Source organism: Cydia strobilella, chromosome 14, assembly GCF_947568885.1.
Source record: "Cydia strobilella chromosome 14, ilCydStro3.1, whole genome shotgun sequence".
Classification (NCBI taxonomy): Eukaryota; Metazoa; Arthropoda; class Insecta; order Lepidoptera; family Tortricidae; genus Cydia; species Cydia strobilella.
Genome location: NC_086054.1, coordinates 363,081 through 384,149, shown reverse-complemented (window position 1 = coordinate 384,149; position 21,069 = coordinate 363,081). Strand labels below are relative to the sequence as shown.

At 38.5% G+C, this 21,069-nt stretch overlaps 2 protein-coding genes across 3 annotated transcripts in view; both read right to left on the bottom strand.

Annotated features, from left to right (window-relative positions):
* LOC134747026 (uncharacterized) overlaps window positions 1-21,069 on the bottom strand; it is a 426,043-nt gene that overhangs the window by 310,258 nt on the left and 94,716 nt on the right. The window lies entirely within an intron of this gene.
* LOC134747024 (GAS2-like protein 3) overlaps window positions 1-21,069 on the bottom strand; it is a 154,343-nt gene that overhangs the window by 83,797 nt on the left and 49,477 nt on the right. The window contains exon 1 of one of the 2 annotated variants that reach the window (XM_063681574.1): window positions 17,554-17,642. The exons of the other annotated variant lie outside the window; for it this stretch is intronic. The gene's annotated coding sequence lies outside the window, so the exon portion shown is untranslated. Of the gene's footprint in view, window positions 1-17,553; window positions 17,643-21,069 lie in introns of those variants that run through there. 2 annotated transcript variants of the gene reach the window in all.

Below are 21,069 nucleotides of genomic sequence, written 5' to 3'. Positions count from 1 at the left end.
GTGCTTAAGTCCTCTAATCTTGACGAACTTAACATTAGAATGAAGCTCTCCACTGTTTTCTCCCAACGTGTGCTTGGTTTCTTCGAGCAGGACAGGGCCAGATAGCTTGGAAAAGCTCATAATTACTGGCCGCATGGCAAGGAAGTGTAGGAATGGACGTATGGCCAAATGGCCACGCGTTGGACGGACAGAATAACGTCAGAGACAAACGCCATATTGCAGGCTAGCATATATGCATGCACTGGGCCCAAGACAAAGCTTGGAGAGCATTGGTGAAGAATGTTGACATTCGTCACGTCCCTAAGCCATGAGGATACGACAAGGAAGAAGGAAGAAGAAGTCCTTTAGGCCCATTTCCGCATTTAATAAAACTGGATCGACAAAAAAACTATGTCACAAAATTTCACGAAATTTAGTTGAGAATTGCGACTTGTAGGGGAGAACATCCGGATATACGAAAGCATTTTGCACAAGTTAAAACGGACACCTTCGCTAACGCTTAGGTCAATAAGAGAAGGCAGCGATCCAAATCAAGTGGGAGACTTGAATCATGTTATTAAAAAAGTGCTAAAATCTCATTATCACTCCAATATGACCTAACGATACCTATTCAGGCAGGACACAGGTACCTATCTATTATATTATTTTCTAATCAGCAAGTTTGTAACTTCTACTCAATAATATAGCAGCACAAATTGCTTTTTTTCTATTGGTTCTATTTTATATAGGAGGCAAATGAGCAAAAGAATAGCCTACTTGTAAGATTTATAGCTATTGCTGTCACCCATGGACAATTAGACACCCGCAGTTCCGCAATACCAGAGGCAGAGGTAAATAAGGCTTTGTTAGCGATTATGTTTTCTAAGTACCTATTTACATCTACTACTGACCGCCCAGTAGCAACTAATGAATACTGTGAGCTGCAGTAACCCCTGATCACTGATTAGTATGTATTTGGTAAGGAGAGCAGTGCCCGTCGCAAATTGCAAATGATCGACTGGATCGGTCGGCTTTCTCTAACGCATTTAGCTGACCATTGGTATGTCTTATTCAGTTGGAAAAAGGATTAACAATGCTCAGGCTGATGATGCTGACCGCAGTGTCCATATTTGTCACTTCTGTGTTCAATGGTGGATAAGGTGGATCCAACTCAAGAACTCCTAAAAGTAACATTTTGAATTTTTGACATTACCTTCTATCCTTTCTACTCACATATTCGCAATTTATTGATTTTTTTGAGTTCCGTACCTCAAAAGGAAAAAACAGAACCGCGTGCGTCTGTCGACGTGAGTCTGTCTGTCTGTCCTTCTGTCACAGCTTATTTTCTCCGAAACTACTGGACCAATTAAACTGAAATTTGGTATACTGGTGTTCTAGATCTGTAATCAATGTAGTTAAAACGAAGCAACCGCCTTTTGGTGAAGGGTACATTGAACCTATTAGACTGGAGTCAGGAGTCTTGTGAGGTCAAATTGCAAATGATCGGCTTTCTCCTACGCACGCGGCGACCGCAGCAGTCTTATCTGTCATCACAGCCTTTATTGCGATCATTAAAATACTATAAATATTAAATTTTACTGCTTTTATTTGAACAGTGAAAATGCTCGTAATCGATGGAAGATGCAAGTCATACAATATTTCATGAATATCTGAGTAAACCACGAGTAAACTATAATCTCTTCAATTGTTTAAAATTTTAGATGAACAAATCCGAACTAATATATACTTGCCACCTGCTATACCTACTAACACCAAGAATGCTACTAAAAGGTTGTGTGAAATCTTGAAAGCCCTTTCGCTCTTAAGCGATTGTCCTGGTGGCGAAGGCTTCTCAAAGTAACCCGATCCAGGATTTAAGAACCTTATGTGTAAAAATATTAGGGAAGTTGTTCGAATCATGGTCTCAACTCTCAAGCAGGCAGCTTAGAAAGGAAACGCCGCGGGTGCAGCAAACGCAATGGATGCAGCGTTAGACCGGACAGGTCGAGCAGGAAGGCTTACAGCTATCGGCAGCAGGCATTCCACTCTCTAATCTCTCTATTGGTGAAAAAGTCGAGGAAATCAACGACTACCTGCTTCGGAAAATGGAGTTGTAACTAGATACCCGTTAATTAAGGCCTAAGCAAGTTTGTATGATGAAATTTATAGAATTTAAGTGACAAATTCAAGCTTCCGGACCTGAAATGGTAAAATGGAAGCCAGCTGCAATATCTACTACGTAAGGTATGTATTTATAAGTTTTTCTAATGCACTTCTGATGATATCGTCTGGCTATGTGATATTACTCGTATACCTATTAGTTATTTAGTTATTACAGTCAAACACAGCGATAGTCATACTATGCACAATTGCACATACTTAATGGTTAGAAAAATATGATTAGAAGAACTCGACGTATTTAATTGTATAAAAAAATTAAAAACCAGGACAATATTCTAACAGCCCAATCAGACTTTTGATCTATAAAAAATGCAAATCGATTCTCTCGTTCGAGCTACGTTGCCACAGACAGACACGCAAGATAAAGGTACACTCAATTACAAATGAAACACATGTATAAAATAAAATATCGTCACTGGCCTTAACGTTCTCGAGTTCCAATCTTACCTGTTGTTGTGTTGTTTAAAATATTTACTTGTTGTACCTACCTGTCTTAATGAATAAAGAATCTATCAAACACATGTTACATGAAGAACTTTTTTGATGACTGGGGAATCAGGCGCTATTTTAAAAACACAGATTTTATATTCCTTCAACGCTACAGACCCCAACACCTGGCCCAGAGCTCAATAGATTTGTTAGTAAACGCAACTGTTTCACTTTCGCTTTCTGCGGCGCGCGCGCACCGCGCCACGGTCAAGGCGAGCGGAGCGCGGCTCCACTGTTCTGATTTATGCCGTTAGATTAAAACTAACAGAAGAAGAACCTTATGATGTAAATTAGCTTTACCAATAAAATTATTATGATTATTATGATTATGACTTTGCAATAAGGTCTGCCTGGGTGGCCGAAAAATACGTTTACAAATAATTTTAAGATCACTGCAAGCTAGCCGACAGCAAGCTGCAGACCAAAGGAGATAGCAGGATTACCTCGACGCATTTTGCAGCGAGAAAGCATGCACCCGTGACGGGTGGTTGAAGGAATGGATGGACACAAAATAGGCTATTAACAAATTTAGGCCGATTCCCCACATGGCGGCGCGGTATCGGTGCAGTACGCAGTATTTCTTCCTGATTGGCGCGCCCGCGACTCCGCGCCATCTCCGCGCCAATAAGGAAGAAATAAATACTGCGTACTGCACCGATACCGCGCCGCCAAGTGGGGAAGCGGCCTTAGATTAGATTAGATTAGATATATTTATTTCACAACATATGATTACAGTACAAATTACATTAATGTCAATTTATAAGAATCTACATTGTGATCGTCAGAAATGTCATGTCAGTATCTATTTGATGATGCAGTTCCTCAGTCACCCGTTGACCACGAACGCTGTAAAGGGTTCGAAACGTCGCGTCGGGATGTATTATAAATTCAATATACGCGATATAATCCGTTTTCATAGTTTTATTTCATAAATTAATTTCATTAATTATACATTATATGAAAAATAATACACACACCGCCTTTCACAGCTTGTTCTAATATTATCGTATCGTGCGACAGTGAGCCCGCGCATTCTTGTCACCGTAGCAGTCCCGCTAGTTTCCCACGACTTAGCATATCGTGCTGAATTAACATTAACGCCTCCATTGATCTTCCGTGATCTTGATCAACTTTTCTTGACCGCATCACGACCTCCGTTTTTTGTGACCTTTGCGGTTTTTGTTTTGTACTCTAGTTTGGGATCTTTTATCTTTCTTTAGGTTATCTTAGTTATACAATTTGTAGGTGCTGAGGCCAAGTCGTTTATTGGGGAAGTAAGCAGACGTTTGAGGGAGAGTGGTCATGACCCTCGCTCCAGGTCGTTCCTTATGCAAAGGTTGTCCATCGCTGTTCAAAGTAGCAACGCGGCGAGCGTGATGGGCTCCTTTACATCATGATATAGATACTGACAGAAGTGAAAGACAACGCACATCTTAAACTACGGTTGCCCAAATAGGTACGGAATACCACCGAATACGGTTGGATCCTTTAACCCCATTCCTATAACAAGTCTGCTATTCCGACCACATTCCGACCCGCCAAAAGCCGCGGCAGCGAAAAGAGCCATCCTATAATCCGGCCCACGAAAAAGAAGCTCGGGTCAAAAAAAATTGGCACCCCTATAGCCTTAACTATTGAAAACATATTCTTTTAATGTTATAGCGCTTCCAAAAGGGGGTGGAAATAGGATTTCAAGTTTAACAACTAGGTACGTACACGTCATGGACGGCTAATCAAAGATCTACACTATCTAAAGTAGCAGCACGTTAAATCGTGTCCAACACACCCATTAACAACCACTTAAACACCATCAACCCTGAGGTCGTGCCCCCAGCTCCAAGAAAGTGAAATCCACTTATTCTAATATTCCTGGCCACGCCAATCACGCCATTGTGAAGCCACATGCCACATGCTAGGCGTGTCTAGTTTTGACAGCTGGATAATGTGACAACTGACAATCAGCGACGCACTAGGAGAATATAAACAAACGGAGCCGCCGCGTCTGTAATTTTCTGTACAAAAAAGTCTGCCAATTTCTGCGGGGGAGGGGAACGTCAAATGTATGCGTAATTCCAAAATAGCCATGTCAGATAAACATCAGTCCATAGTATACATTGTGTATTGTGTATGACCATTGGCCGACTATTTTCGACAGAGGGGAATGCCTGTTAATGGCTACTCCGTTTGGTTTTATCCTCCTAGGCGACGCATGATGAGATCATGGCGTAAAATGGAAATAGGTATGGAAATGCGGAACTACTAAACAGTAGACGAACGAGAGATGTATGTAAATTGCTACGTAATGAAAGAATTCTTGCTGTTGTGTTTGAAAATTTGAGAAAAGATGATTTGGCACGACAAAGCGCGTAAAATATATTTGCCTCAATCTTAGAGCTGTAAGCATACATATTTTCATGATATTTATTGTGCATGATATTACTGCTTTTAGTTCAAACTAAGGTTTCAATAATCATCCAATTTATTTTCTGTTATAATGAACGAAGCCATTGACTTAAAAAGTAGGTAACTAGACTACTGGAAACGATTACTCGCACAATGATACAATTGTTCAATCACTAATAAAAAGTACTGATACATATCAAGATAAATATATCCGACGTGTTTTACTACCGGCAACCAAACGTTAATCGATACACAGAATCGATTGAGCAACGTAATTAACTAATTTACTCGATTAATTAAATCGATAGGCTCACGTTCATCATCGGACGAGACGAGGGAAATATATCAATTAGCACGAAATCGTGTCGCCCAAGCCATCCGGAACACTCGCTCGTTCGGAAACTTAATTACTAATCCTTCGACGAGTAATCGAAGGTTGCGGACGCGGCGGGCGGAAAATCTTATTGTCACGCGTGTCGCGTGGCCGATCCATTGTGCGCAAAACCAACAGTTTTTAGCACTCGTAACTTAGGTACTAAAATTTATTTTAAACGGGTCACTCGCGTATTATTAAGTCGAAAGATCCAACTTTTGAGAAAAAGGAATCCTCATGGAGCACCGCCTTTACTGGTCAAGAGCGCGAAGTGTACATACTGCGGGCTAAAGTCGGATTTGCACGGATTTGAAAATTGGATCGAAACATGCCAAGCGTTTATTCGACTTATACGTGAGTGACCCGCTTAAAATAATTTCGAGTCATAAAATTATTATACGCGGGTCACTCACGTATTATTAAGTCGAATAAACGCTTGACATGTTTCGATCCAATTTTCAAATTACTATGTATACGATGACATCACTTAACGAGATTTCGGTAAATAAAAATCGGACCAATGAAATGGCATTTCATTCGTCAGGGTGCGTTTATGGCGGAAGCATGTTTCTTATCTTTAAAAAAGGCATTGTGTCGAATCTTAATAGCTGCAGAAGTGTAATAACTATTAGGAACCTAACCTATTGTTATGCCTCTTCAGAAAATTCAAAGATAAAAAAAGGCAATCAACTTCAAATAAAAATCTTCGGAAATGTTAAGCTGCTGTCTTCCATACAATGTGATGTTTCACTTCTACAATACGAGAACTACCTTCAGTTTGTAAAATATATATAGATATACAATAGGTATTAATAATAAATAACAATAATTAAAACTTATAATAAACTGTCGTCTAATATGCGCCTCCACCCTGCATCGTACCCGGCTCAAAAGTTCCTATGATGCCTGCAGCATTCCCTCGCTGCACTGCTATTGAGATCTGTTGAACCAGGTACGATCCAGAGCGGGGGTCGCAGCCCCTCTCCCGTAGACGCCTCCCCAGCACCAATCAAATGTTAAATTATCTCGGCTAATCTAATACCTCACATAGAAAAGTGAGTGTTATACAATCAGTATTTTGGTAAATTGTCGTTATTGTGGTCAGCCAGCTGATGGTTGCGGTATAGAGTGTGAGCGGAAAGAATCGCAGCTTCCGTACGGACATGGCGGTCGTTCCGGCATTTGGGAAAATGGTAGTAAAAGTAAAACTAAAACTTAAAATTTAAAGTAATTAGATAGCAGACATGTCGTTCGATTAGAAGCGATCATTGTTCACCTATGGACATGCTATCAAAAGAGCTACTTATGTGTAGCTAGAGTTGTGCCATTCCCGGTAACATTCCCCATTTTGTATGGGGAAATTTCTCGCTCGGTAACATTCCCCATACTAAATGGGTAATGTTACCGGGAACGGCACAACTCTATGTGTAGCCGATCTCTGAGAATGACTTGCATCTTCAAGAGCCCACTGTCAAAGGCAACTCTTCAGATATAGGGGTAGCTCATTCCAAATCTTTCACGTTCTAGAGAGAAACGATCGCGGTACTCGTGATGTTAACTTAATTTTGGTACCACCCGTGCGGATTAGCGTTGTCCGTGTGGTGAGTACTTGAGTAGTGCATAAAATCTACTTCAATAGTTTAAATCACTTGAAAACGCATTCAATAAGAAAACTGTTTCAAACAGAAGATATTAATGATGCCAAATATTTTACGATGGTTGATAAAAGAGAAAATATTTACTTTACAAAACGTTTCGAGAAAATTCTCCACTACTTAAAATACAATATCGTTGTTGAATACAGACAACCAATAATTAAAGTCATAACGAATTATTAATTTAATGCGTTTTCCATCAACGAAAACATTATGTAAAGTTGATAGTTTGTATGCATTTTAACAGGCGTCCCAAAGGTCGAGTAGTTCAGCTATCTTTACGAGCGCATGCTAAAAAGGTTAAGAAAAAAGAAATCAAAGGTACGCCCTTAAATTACAATTGCAAATTTTGACACGATATAGGAGATTTAGGAAAAAGAGAGAAATCGTAGGTGTTACAAAACCCTTTACAATGTTGTAACCGCGCGAAGCTTCTCGGTAATCAAAAATTACGTGTTTTAAAGTTACCAAAATCCAACTATGTACTTACTTTCTACGATAGGTAACCTTATTACAATAAGAACTTTAGCTGAAAGAACATACAAATTGTATGTTCTTGAATGTTATTGTTAACTATTGTTATAAAGTTACCTATCGTAGAACAATTCACGGATTACTGAAATGACATGTAAAATTTAGTTTTCTATTTTGTAAGATGTTCTTTTTTGAGAAATTTATAAAAGAGAAGACCACGAAAATAAGTCTATGGAAGCAAATCATAGGACTATTAGGTATATCATCTGTAATAACGAGATTATCTATTCTATAATATACCTACTTCAAATATCAAAATAATAGTTAAAGCACTGATACCTAAATATCATCGCTTTAAATCGAGTATTTTTAATCTCAGTCAATGATGAAATTGATGAATCATAAAACATAACACTTACATAATAAAAATATTCGAAAGTGACATTTTTACAGATTGTCATAGTTTTCGATCTCATCTGGAGGACACTGAGTAAATTGCCGGAGGTCCGCCCCAGCGGGCACACTAACGAGCCTATCATTCCGAATTCAAATTTCATGCCGCCGCGCACGCGCTCACTGCGCCCGCGCACATCACAGTACAACTATGATGAGCAGTACAACGTCTAAGAAATTTAAGATTAGGATGTCTAATTAGATACCTACTTAATTCGTCAATCGATGCTTTAAAATCTTGAGGCACCCGAATCTTAAAGAAAATGTGAGGATTCAAAGTAGTGTTAAAGATTTCCAGTCCCAGAGATCGATATTTGCCTTCTAAAATACAATCTTAATTAATTTAGAATTTAAGTTTGAGGTCTATGCCATCTATGCTGACCTAAATTCGAATTTATAGGATTCGAGGGGTTAAACCAAATGCACGTGAACATAATTTATCGTTCTGTAATATACTATGTATTTTATTTCATCCAATAGACCAAAAATTAATCATCATGGACAGAAGAAGCTTTGTAAAGTTTTGTTTATAGGTATATAAGTAATATTGAGCATCTCCAGAAATGTTGACCTTTATTACCTTTATCAGGCTTTCCCTTAATAATCAGATTATACACGGTAATAAATAACACTCATAACCATAGGAACGAGGTACACATCGAAACCTAATAACGATATATATATTTTTTTATACTACGTCGGTGGCAAACAAGCATACGGCCCGCCTGATGTTAAGCAGTCTCCGTAGCCTATGTACGCCTGCAACTCCAGAGGAATAGAATAGAATAGAATAGAATATTTATTGCTCTCATGTTGGTGTACAGGTCTTACTCTAAGTACAATGGTTCCATTACAACATGTTACCCTAAAAGGGTATTGCAATTACACGTACATTAAAATAGGAGTTAGGATATAGTCAAGATACTGACACTTTGAATGTACATAATAGTACATATTATGTCGCACTTGGTTTGACAGACGACAACGATCGATCCGCACTTTCCCGACCAATCACAGTCGCTTTCTATTGTAACCGCTGCAAGGATTACGATTACCACAGCTGGTCGAAAAAGGAATAAGAGTCGTTAAAGTTACAGGCACACTTGACCTTTGGGCACTGAGAAACTGTGGAGTCGTAAAACATATCCGGCTTTGGTTTTGTGGTGAGGTATAGGTTGTCGAAAAAATTGGACGTGTCTATTGTGTTACATAACAAGACAATTATATGAAGATAAGTTAACTGGACGGCACCTTAAAAGGGAGTATTAGACCTGCTATTTTAGAAAAGCTATGAGAATCTAAATCAGGCGTGTCGAGCAATGTTTATAATTCTCGGCACCAGATCATTTACTGCTGCAGCCTATCTTGCAAAATTTCGTAGATAATCCACAAAAGAAGACGGAAAAACCTTAGACATTATCATAACATACATCGAAATCAGAAATTAAACAACTGCCAAATTTTTTTTTTTGTGGCACTTTTATTGCTGACTGTACTTTTTCTCATTTGCATGTTCTATCGAGTACCTCTTAAAACCTTTCTAATGAGCCTAAACTTGGTTTGTGTTTTTCCATCGAGGAGTTCCTTTGGGTACCTACCTACCGGCTGCATCATCAGAACACCTCCATGTTAGCACATTATTGCATATTCACCGGAATAACGATAGTACTCCAAATTTCAACTGAATCAGATACCGGGAAGTGGTTCAAATTTTAGGTTCAAGATTTGAAGCACTATATATATACATACAAAGGTATATACGCAGTGAAGCTAAATAAAAGTGTGTAAAAACAAGGCAGTTAATGATTGACAGTGATACCTTAGATCCTTAGAATAAACAAAAACATGAGATGAATTTGGAACGCACTGACCAACCTTGACGTTTAGCTTATTCACGTCAAATCACGTCCATTATTGTAAACAGAACTGCTGACGAAGCAAACTGTTAATGACAATGACAACGATCAATCATCTTCCGCAGTCGTGTGACGTGTCGGAAACAATATCGAATTTAAATCTCAAATAATCTTAACCTCTAGTAAATAAATTAATTAACGATCACTGAGGTCGATTGTGTTCTAATAATTTGATATGGTCATCATCTTACTTTGATACAAGTTACAACCATGAGTCAGTTACCTAATAGGCTAATAATATTATGTCTTTTTTATGTCTAAATCTATAATACTGATACTGATACTTGGGGTAACTCCAGCTAGCAGATCCTAAAGCAAGGACTAATAGGAAGGGGAGACTACAAGGGGGAGGCGAAGTTGATACAAAATAGCACTGTAAGCTCGCATGGCTCTGCTGATTCAACCGAAGCGGTAGCGAGTCGGTGGATTATGTCAGCATCACCTCAAACCGGGTAAGCCTCAAACGCAAAATCAAACAATTTACGCTCGCACATCGGCTCATTATTATAGATAGGAATGATATGGGTGAAAATGGTCTTACAAAAGAGACCGGAGATCATGTAAAGTAAAATAAAAAACGCGGTTTTTTTTTTTCTAAAATCAACTCAAACTGACCAACATTTGTTCAGCGTCTTTTAAAAATAATGAAGACTAGACTTCGTATTTTTCATACAAAATAAATATTATCTTCAATGTACGCCATTATCATTGTGATTGACGTTGCCTGTCACACCTTAAACATAACAAAATTCGCAATACATTGCGTCTTGGAAAAAACATTAAAGTGTATTAAAAATCAAAACACAAGTTATTTTTAAAAGTCGCTGAACAAATGTTGGTCGGTATGAGGAGTACAGCCTACAGTTTAATTTTTTGCTCCTATTACAGGCCACACATCGTATCTTAGTGTTCATAGAGCTCGGTTCCTACAGGCTTTCTTTATTTGCAGGGATGAATTTATTCTAGAGATATCTAGGAACAGTCATTTCAAATTATCTCCGGCTTGCCTAATTGGTATGTTTGGCGCGCCACCAGGAGTCAGAAATCTCGCACGTTCATCAACCGTAAGAAATTACCTAATTAGACGCATTTCAACATTGTTTACGTGTCGTTCCCATTTTAGTGAATAGAACTCGTTCATATGTATATTAGAAAAATACGGAGCAGAGAGCGTAAGATATTCGCGCTATGTGAAAGCGATGCGCCTGCGCGTCGCATCGGTTAGCTGATGGAGCATGCGCGGCGCAATGTTATGCCACTGCAATAATCTTCACCGCGTTATGTCATCCTGGTCAGATGGATCTATCATTCCTTTGACTTTTTTGGGTTGACTTTTATAAGCAACAGAGATTTTTGACACTAAGTAAGTAAATAGTGTGTGAGCTTTTATTTGCAGTCTTAAAGGCTCCTGCAAGGATTAGGCTCATTAAGCCCTATTCAAGCTTGTTTTCATGTGTTTTTTTACAAGGTATGAGCAGTATTTTTAGTGGGAGATCTTAGGTCCACCACCTTGCATTTTTGAGACAAAGCAAACCGCTTGGAACAGGTGTTCCTGGGGGTGATCTGAGCTGATTTAGCCCGGTTGCCACGAGGTTCCCCCCAGTAGGTGGGCAGGGGAGGGGGGGGAAAGTGGCTCCGGCGCGCCTCACTCTAAGCTTTATATCTGCATACATCTAGCAAATATATCAAGTTTGGTGTCTTTTTCGTATAATTCGAGGATGAAGAATTCATTTCTGTGACTAAATTTTCACTCACCCATACAAAAAATACGAGAAAATCAAATTTCAAAAATTTTCTTTACACTTTTTTTTTTCGAAAATCCTCTACAAAATTAAAACTATGGCGATTTGCTCTAGAAAAAAAATACCTATGAATAGCCCAGTTATCCTTCTATATAAAATAGTAAACTTGTCAAACATTTTTCTTTTATAACTCTGTTAAAAAAAATGTTTTGTGTCGCACGGCGTACCCGCGTTGTAAGAGCGGTATGCAGCTTTTAGGATTTTTAAGTATGTTTAGATGATTTTTGATGAGTTTTTATTCTTCTGTTCGTAGACTACATTAATAAATTACTTCTGGACGTGATATATATACAAATATATAAATAAAGACTTTGGGAAAACTTTACTATTAACTAGCTTTTGCCCGCGACTTCGTGTGCGTGGAGTTAGTATTTGGGTAGCTTATTTTTTATCCAATATGCTTTTTATCGATTTCCCATACAAACTTCCACCTCCCTTTTCACCCCCTTAAAGGATAATTTCTGATATAAAAACCACCTTGTGTCCTTCCCCGGGACTCAAACTATCTCTATATCAAATTTCAACTAAATCGGTCCAGCGGTTTAAGCCTGAAGAGGTAACAGACAGACAGACAGACACACTTTCGCATATATAATACTAGCTTTTGCCCGCGACTTTTATCCAATCTCCTTTTTATTGATTCCCCATATAAACTTCCACCCCCCTTTTCACCCCCTTAAGGGGTGAATTCTGAGATAAAAACTATCCTATGACCTTCCCCGAGACTCAAACTATCTCTACACTGAATTTCAAGTAAATCGGTTCAGCGGTTTAAGCGTGAAGAGGTAACAAACAGACAGAAAGACACACTTTCGCATTTAAAATATTAGTATGGATTAGTATGGGTGTGATAAAATTAACATAGTTAGATGTTTGACAAAAAATGCGGGTTAAAATAAGATATATATTGTTCGCAATTGCCACTACATGCACATAAATATGTCAGTGCATTTTAGTTTTTTTTAACGCAGTTGCACCTCCCTGCGCATTTTGTTTTGCAGCGGCAACGAATAAGCTCTAAACAAGCAGCAGCCGCCGCAGGTAGGCTTGTCCATATGGGCTCCCAATGTTCCAACCTGTTGCTGAGCGGCTATAATATGTCCCCAAACATAGCCTCCTTGGTAAACTGCACGGAGAATAATGTTTACGTAGCGCATCTTCCGTTGGAGGCAGATTCTCTAACTGGAGATTTCTTCGGCACTCATTTACACTCGTACTTGTACCTGATCTGAAATCAATAACAAAATGCATAGTGTTAAAATAAGTCTAGGGTTGCAACCTCGTAATTGAAATCTGTTCAGACTTAATATTGTAAGACTTACTTGTCATATAAGACAATAACAATTTTTCCAATATTGGCAACGCCTGCTCAATATTGCCTTGTTTGCCAAATTTAAATCCCTTCGTTACAGCAGGATATGCGCTCCAAGCTTGAAATACGCTTTTTGTCGCCTTTCCACACAAAAAAGAAATAGTGTCGCAACCTGAAAAGGCGTGGAAGAATGGCAAGACTTCTGTCCTTTCTGGTCCTGTGAAATAAATTATACATCTATGCGTTACAAATAAAATCATATATTTAAAGGAAGTTTGCAGCACGTGACCAGTTGCCCTCGTACAGGAAGCAGACACGCGCATGATGGTCCATTATGTGGCTGATGCTGTAGCCCCAGGTCACACAAAAATTATGCTACGCACAGTGGATACTGATTTTGTTGTTCTCGCAGTTGCATGTATATCACAATTGCCGGAGCTCCAGGAGTTATGGGTACATATTGGCACAGGAAAGAATGACCAGTTCCTCTCGTGCCATGCTATTGCATCTTCATTAGGTAACTTTTGTAGTTCCTCCATTAATTGTAAATAAAATAAATATGTCACCGCAGTACGAGACAGGTCATCTGGGCAATTGGTCACGTGCTGCAAACTTTCTTTAAACATATGATTTTATTTGTAACGCATAGATATATAATTTATTTCACAGGACCAGAAAGTACAGTAGTCTTAGCATTCTTCCACGCCTTTTCAGGTTGCGACACTGTTTCTTTTTTGTGTGGAAAGGTGAAAAAAAGCGTATTTCAAGCTTGGAGGGCATATCCTGCTGGACCTGCTGTAACAGAGGGATTTAAATACGACAAACAAGGCAATACTGAGCAGGCGTTGCCAAATTTGCAAATATTGGAAAAATTTGTTATGGTCTTGTATCACAAGTAAGAGTCTTACATTTTTAAGTCTGGACAGATTTGAATTACGAGGTGTGAATTGATCCCTAGCAGTGTTGGCCGAACGTTAATTGCAATTAACCATTAACCAGTACAAATTGAACCGTAAACCGTAACGGACAGTTACAGTTTACGGTTCAATTTGTACTGGTTAATGGTTAATTGCATTAACGTTTCTGCCAACACTGATCCCTAGACAGTATTTTAACACTATGCATTTTGTTACTGATTTCAGATCAGGTAAATGAGTGTCGAAGAGTACTTTATACAATAAGAAATCTCCAGTTAGAGCAGGGTTTCTTAAAGTGGGGTCCACGGACCCCTTAGGGGTTCGTAGCATGTTTATCAGGGGTCCGCAGTAAGTCAAATACCTACTGTAAACATACTTATTAGGAAATTTTGTAATAAACTTGACGAAACCTAAGTGTAATGAAACTTATAAAAATAAATTTTAAAATATAAATAAGGGTTTTTATTATTTTTCTAAAATATATTTTAACCGGGGTCCGTGGAATTGTTTAAATTGTGAAAATGGTCCGTGATAGCAAAAAGTTTAAGAAACCCTGAGTTAGAGAATCTGCCTCCAACAGAAGATGCCCTACGTAAACATATTCTCCGTGCAGTTTACCAAGGAGGAGTTTGGGGAGTAGGTTTGGGGACAGATTATATCCTCTCAGCAACAGCTACCATGCCCTGCTGACTGGGGCTGGTCCAAACAAAATGGTTATTGGGAGCCCATATGGACAAGCCGACCTGCGGCGGCTGCTGCTTGTTTGGAGATTATTCGTTGCTGCTGCAAAACAAATGAGCAAGGAGGTGCAACTGCGTTAAAAAAACTAAAATGTACGGACCTATGTGCATGTAGTGGCAATTGCGAACAATAGATATCTAATTTTAACCCGCATTTTTGTCAAACATCTAACTATGCTAATTTTATCACATTTATAATAACTACTGGCAAATTTATAAAATGTAGGCGCGAAGGGATATCGTCCCATATAAAATTTGAATTTCGCGCCTTTTTCTGCTGACATGATTTGCTTGACCAACTATATATCACATCCAGAAGTAATTTATTAATGTAATCTACAACCAGAAAAATAACAACTTGTTAGAAATCATCTAAACATACTTAAAAATCCTAAAAGCTGCATACCGCTCTTACAACGCGGGTACGCCGCGCGACACAAAACATTTTTTTTAACAGAGTTATAAAAGAAAAATGTTTGACAAGTTTACTATTTTATATAGAAGGATAACTGGGCTATTTACAGGTATTTTTTTTCTAGAGCAAATCGCCATAGTTTTAATTTTGTAGAGGATTTTCGAAAAAAAAAGTGTAAAGAAAATTTTTGAATTTTCAATTTCTCGTATTTTTTGTATGGGTGAGTGAAAATTTAATCACAGAAATGAATTCTTTATCCTCGAATTATACGAAAAAGACACCAAACTTGATATATTTGCTAGATATATGCAGATATAAAGCTTAAGAGTGGGGCGCGCCGGAGGCACTTTTCCCCCCCTCCCCTGCCCACCTGCTGGGGGGAACCTCGTGGCAACCGGGCTAAATCAGCTCAGATCACCCCCAGGAACACCTGTTCCAAGCGGTTTGCTTTGTCTCAAAAATGCAAGGTCCCCTTAGAAAACGGGATCTAAGATCTCTAGCTATTGTAGCAGTGTCGAGTTTCGAGTGGCCATTGTTTTGCTTTACGAGTCCGGCGCGGGCGCACGCTGGCCTTGCGCGCGCGATCGAGTTTCGTTCGTCAAAACATAAGAAATTATACCTAGCTACGTAAAACCATTCAAGTAAGAAAAGAACAAAAAAATCAATACATCTGTAAAAACGACCGAAGTTTTCAAGTGACGACCAAAAGATAAGGCCTCCAAAAAGATCGAAGAAAATATGGCGCAGCGCACGATCATCCTTGAGTAGAACCGAACCAGGGCTATAATCGCGAAAATCGGAGTTCGTAAATTGCGGGCATCTTTCTCTGTCACTCGTATTACCTAGGCCTTCATTGGAGTAAAAGAGAAATCCGCGCAATTTGCGAATTTCGGTTTTCGCTGTAGGCCCTCAGTGTCAACTTGTATCCAACAGTGGAAGTCTCGGGTGATATAATGATGATGATGATCAAACCGACATTGCGCGTACTCGCGACTGTGGTGAGTTCCATTTTGTTATTGTTACCACCAGTTTTATCAAAAGTAAGGCAATTTCTACACCGCATAGGTTAGAAGTTAGAACCAGACATCTCTTCATTTATAACCATGATACGTAGAATCGATTTCTATACTCAGCATCCCTCAGTGGCGGATTAAGTTTGGGCCTAGAGCGGCAAGATATTAGGGGCTGCAATCTACCTATATGATTATGAATTTATGATGGTTGCTGAGAAAGGGGCGGCTAGTACCTACTACATGGGGCCTAGGGCGGCAAACACTACAAATCCGCCACTGGCATCCCTCTGTTAACAAAATTTTAGAAATAGGAAAATTCACTGCAAACAGGCAAGCTCCGGTAGCTCAGTCGGTAAAGTAGGTAGTCTAGGTAGGTAGTCTGTGACACCGGTCTGAAAGTAAGAATCACACCAGGCGGTATTTTTGTTCTTAATCGTAAGAAAAGGCAGTAAAATGTTACAAATGAAAAAAGAACGGAACCATAATTGTTCCATAAGTGTCAATGTCATAGTTAGAGCGGTCATTAGCGTGACGTCACGCTGCGCCGGAGCCGCTGCTTATGGCACCCTGTACACCGTCAGTTTGCCAGTGTCCGTACCAGTACAGGCTGTCAGTCCATCAATAACAACATAAGACGGTGTCCATAAATTACGTGATTAGTTCAGGGGGGCTCGGCAAATATCACGCTTTTTTGACAAAAAAAAAGTGTTAGAATGCGAGAAAATTATATTAAATTAAATTAAATGAAAATAGGTTTCTAGACTAAAATAAGGCGAAATCAGACACAACGCCAAAATACTACTTTAAAAAAAAAAAAGAATTTTTTTTTGTAATAAATCCGACGCTTTTATAATCTAGTCAAAATACAAACAATTTGTACATTTTCGGGTAGTTATAACATTTATTGGTTAACCAACCAAATACAAAACCCCTTAGATCTGTCACTAAACGACCTGACTTTAACCTACATTATTTGATGGTAATGTTTTCATCTACCCTCAACTGGCTTAAGGAGCCATTTGAGGGTAGATTTTGTTTAGTTTTATTTAAATACCTAAAGACGAGTATAGTACCTACGTGTTTGTAGTACATAAAATTCTTGACAAAGTGAATGAAACTGAAATTCTCATACACATTACTGAAAGTCTACAGCGTCTTTAACCTTATCTTAGGCACGTTATTGTACAGATTCACGCGACACGATAACATCGAGGGTCTACGGTAAGCGTTCTTTAAAAAAAAGCAGTAAAAGGGTTGGCAACGCGCATGTAACACCCCTGGAGTTGCAGGCGTGCTTAGGCTACGGTAACCGCTTATCACCAGGCGGGCTGTAAGTAAGTTTATTTTACAACCGACATACAATGAAAAATAGCCGTCAAAGATAACCTCAAAACAAAAAATTCAAAATAACTAATGATGAATAAAACTCACCTTAATAATCCAAAATCAACTTACTATTAACATTAGTAAGCATATCACTATCACAAGTTTCACAACACCTGTCAGCTGACTATATCCGACATCGTGCCGTGTCGTGTACGTGTCGCCGGCGCGGCGTCGCGACGGCCACTGAGACTAGTGAGACCGGCGAACATGCAACACGGAACCAAGGGAAGGTCAAGTTCAGATAGGTTTGCCCGACAGTGAGAGTGATCTCTTAAGTGATCTCTTAAGTGAGTATTTAAGTGTTTTCCAATCGACAAATACTTTAAGTTTTACAAACATGGGTGTAGAAGCAGAAAGTTTAAAGAGGTATTTTCTAGCCAAGTATCTGCGTAGGCCTAGCCTAGGTCAATACCAAAAACTACTTATAATCTTCAATATCTCAATTTGTCTGTCTGAGCTATTGAATGTTAATGTTAATGTTTTAATTAATGTAATGTGCTATTATTGTTGTTATAATTGTTGCTGTTTTATGTATTATTATTGCTGTTAGTCTTAAGTTTCGTGACGCATTGGTTCAACGTAATGTCATGTAAACATTTTATTCAATAAAATAAATAAAAAAATCTCTTATTTAAAACCAAGAACCTAGCATTAGGAGAGAAGAAAAAAATATAGAAGAGTTTTTCAACGGCAAAGATGTTTAGTGTGCATAAGTTTTGTATATATTGTTATTTATTGTAATTAGGATAATTTAGTATTTAAGTTCTAGATAATAATAGTTTATGAGACCCAACCGGGTCTCATAATATGACGTGTATATTTTGTATACCTATGTTATTTAGCATGAATAAATGAAATGAAATGAAGTAGGTAGGTAGATACCGTAATTGCAAATTTGATAAAAAAAATTATTCCTCACTAACATGCATTACTCGGTCTTTCATATCTGAAATGTATTTGTGTCGTTCTCAACTTTCTCAAGTAAAAGGTACCATATTGTCGCTTACCATAATTGTGAAATTTGCTTGCATCTCTATACGAATAACCTGTCATAAGCAACAATGTGGTACCTTTTCTTGAGAACGACACAATTATGCAATCATCACGCAGAGTTGTTTAAAAATATTTTAACTAAAAGTAAGATAACACCAAAATTAGCTTCATATAGAGTAGCGATATTTATTATCCCATTTTGGTTCCGTTCAGCATGGCACGACCGCAGCATCTGCAGCCGTGAATCAATCGTCGCTATTTCCCTCGCTCCCAACCCTCTCCCCACAGGGGTGAAAGGGATGGAGCAACCCTCACCGCGCAAGTCTCCCCTCGAAGATTCATTAGAATCAATAGCACGTGAGAGTGAAATAGTGAATGGTAATCAGTAATCACATGTTTAAGGAGCTTATTACACTATCCTAATTTAGTGACTAACAAGAGGGACGCCGCTATACGTGAGAAACGATAAGAGATACATCCTATCGTTTCTCACGTATAGCGGCGTCCCTCTTGTTAGTCACTAAATTAGGATAGTGTAATAAGCTCTTAAAATTTAGTTAAGAGTGGGCGGCCATACCGATATGTATTCTAGAAATAAATATGCTCATTTATTAAAGATAAAAATAAAGATAGTTTATTATTCAAGCAGGTATATTACAATGCGCTTATGAACGTCAAATAAAGCTACGCCGGCTCTAACCCTACACCTCTGCCTTGAGAAGATTTAAATCACCCCTCAATTGGAGGAGGGTATCCCAATATGGAACCGGCAACAAACTCGGCGGGAGACATCTTTTTAAAACAATACATCTTATAATTAACATGCATTACGAGTACGAGTAAATAAGTTTTTTTTTATGAAATTTACCGTCTGAAATTATTTTTAACATGGGATTATACATACCTATACAATACATATGTATGAGAATGTATATGTATGTTGATATTTTTGGCACCGTCTAAGAGGGCCGACACGTATTTCTTGATTTTACCTTTTGGACGAATCCATACAAATATTTAAATGCTTCTAATTATTATAATAATAAAAAAACGATGGGGCATAGTTACGGTTGACATACTTCAACTTAAAAACTGTAATAGATGTCATATATTAAAGAAAAAATGACGAAGCCCTCCAGTGGTGAAGGCCGGATTCGAACCGGCGTCTTTAGCTATCGCGGCTAACGCCATGAACCCCTAGGCCACCCCGCCACGGCGGTGCCCGTCCGAATTTCTCGACTATATGCCATCTTTGTAAGACTAGGCGTCTTTGACCAGCTCTAAGGGCAAGCAGTGCGCGCTTGCACCTCCTAAACGAACTCCTTACGGATTTACGTTGTAGCGAGAGAGACTGGTGGTGTTGTTCATACTTCAACTTGTTTCAAAATATTTTTAATAATGTTGATATTGAGAGAGGAAAACGGTGACTACATTTGTATGCTGGAAAAGCGGTTACCGAGCGGTCGTACTCTCACATAGCGTTTATATATAATATGTATGTATAATCTATATTCTTGTAATTTGCAATCGAAATTAGGGTTCAAACTAAAATGGGTCATTTTCTATGAAAAAGGGACCTTATTGTCGATGGCGCTTACGCCGCACAGCGTCGTGCGGCATTGTATTTATTTCGGAGCATCGTTTATAATGGCGTAAGCGCCATCGACAATAAGGTCCCTTTTTTTTTATAGAAAATACCACAAATATGTTTATATAACGTGTGTCTAAAAACGTCGTCATAAAAAACTAAAGCCATAAAACTATATATTTAGTGGTGCGTGGAATAACATTGTATTTAACTACATATTTAATTTTAGGGGTAAATATAATTTTCATATTTGTTTAGAAAAAACTGCATGTAACCCTTCTAAACACTGACCCAAAAGTATATGTAAAGTAATAAAAGACCCTAATGTCCATAAGACGAGATATTAATAGCAATAAATAACTAACACAATGGCGAATCCCCAAAATATTGTGATCCTGTAACACCATCCAAATGAATGTAATATAAACACACAAAGAAATATTTCCTTAATTCCCACGCCACCCGAATATCTGGTAAAACTATACTTCCAGACATCTACACTACGTAGATCACGCACCCACCCACCCAAGGTATTCAAAATCTGTATAGTTAGATATTGCGTGCTTTCTCATTTATTATCTGACGGTATTGCTATTGTAATTTAATTAATAATTTTAGTGAAATGTAAATCCACAAGGCTCAATAAAAATGCTTTTATAGGGTTCCGTACTCAAAGGGTAATAACGGGACCCTATTACTAAGACTCCGCTGTCCGTCTGTCCGTCTGTCTGTCACCAGGCTGTGTCTCATGAACCGTGATAGCTAGACAGTTGAAATTTTCACAGATGGTGTATTTCTGTTGCCGTTATAACAACAAAAGTACGGAACCCTCGGTGCGCGAGTCCGACTCGCATTTGGCCGGTTTTTTAAATTATAATTTGGTCATTAGCAAGGATTTCTACATTGCATTAAATTATACCTGTTGTGGATGGTGTAATTAATTTGTGGTGCGTCTTGTAGTAGATTGCTTACCTGTAAAA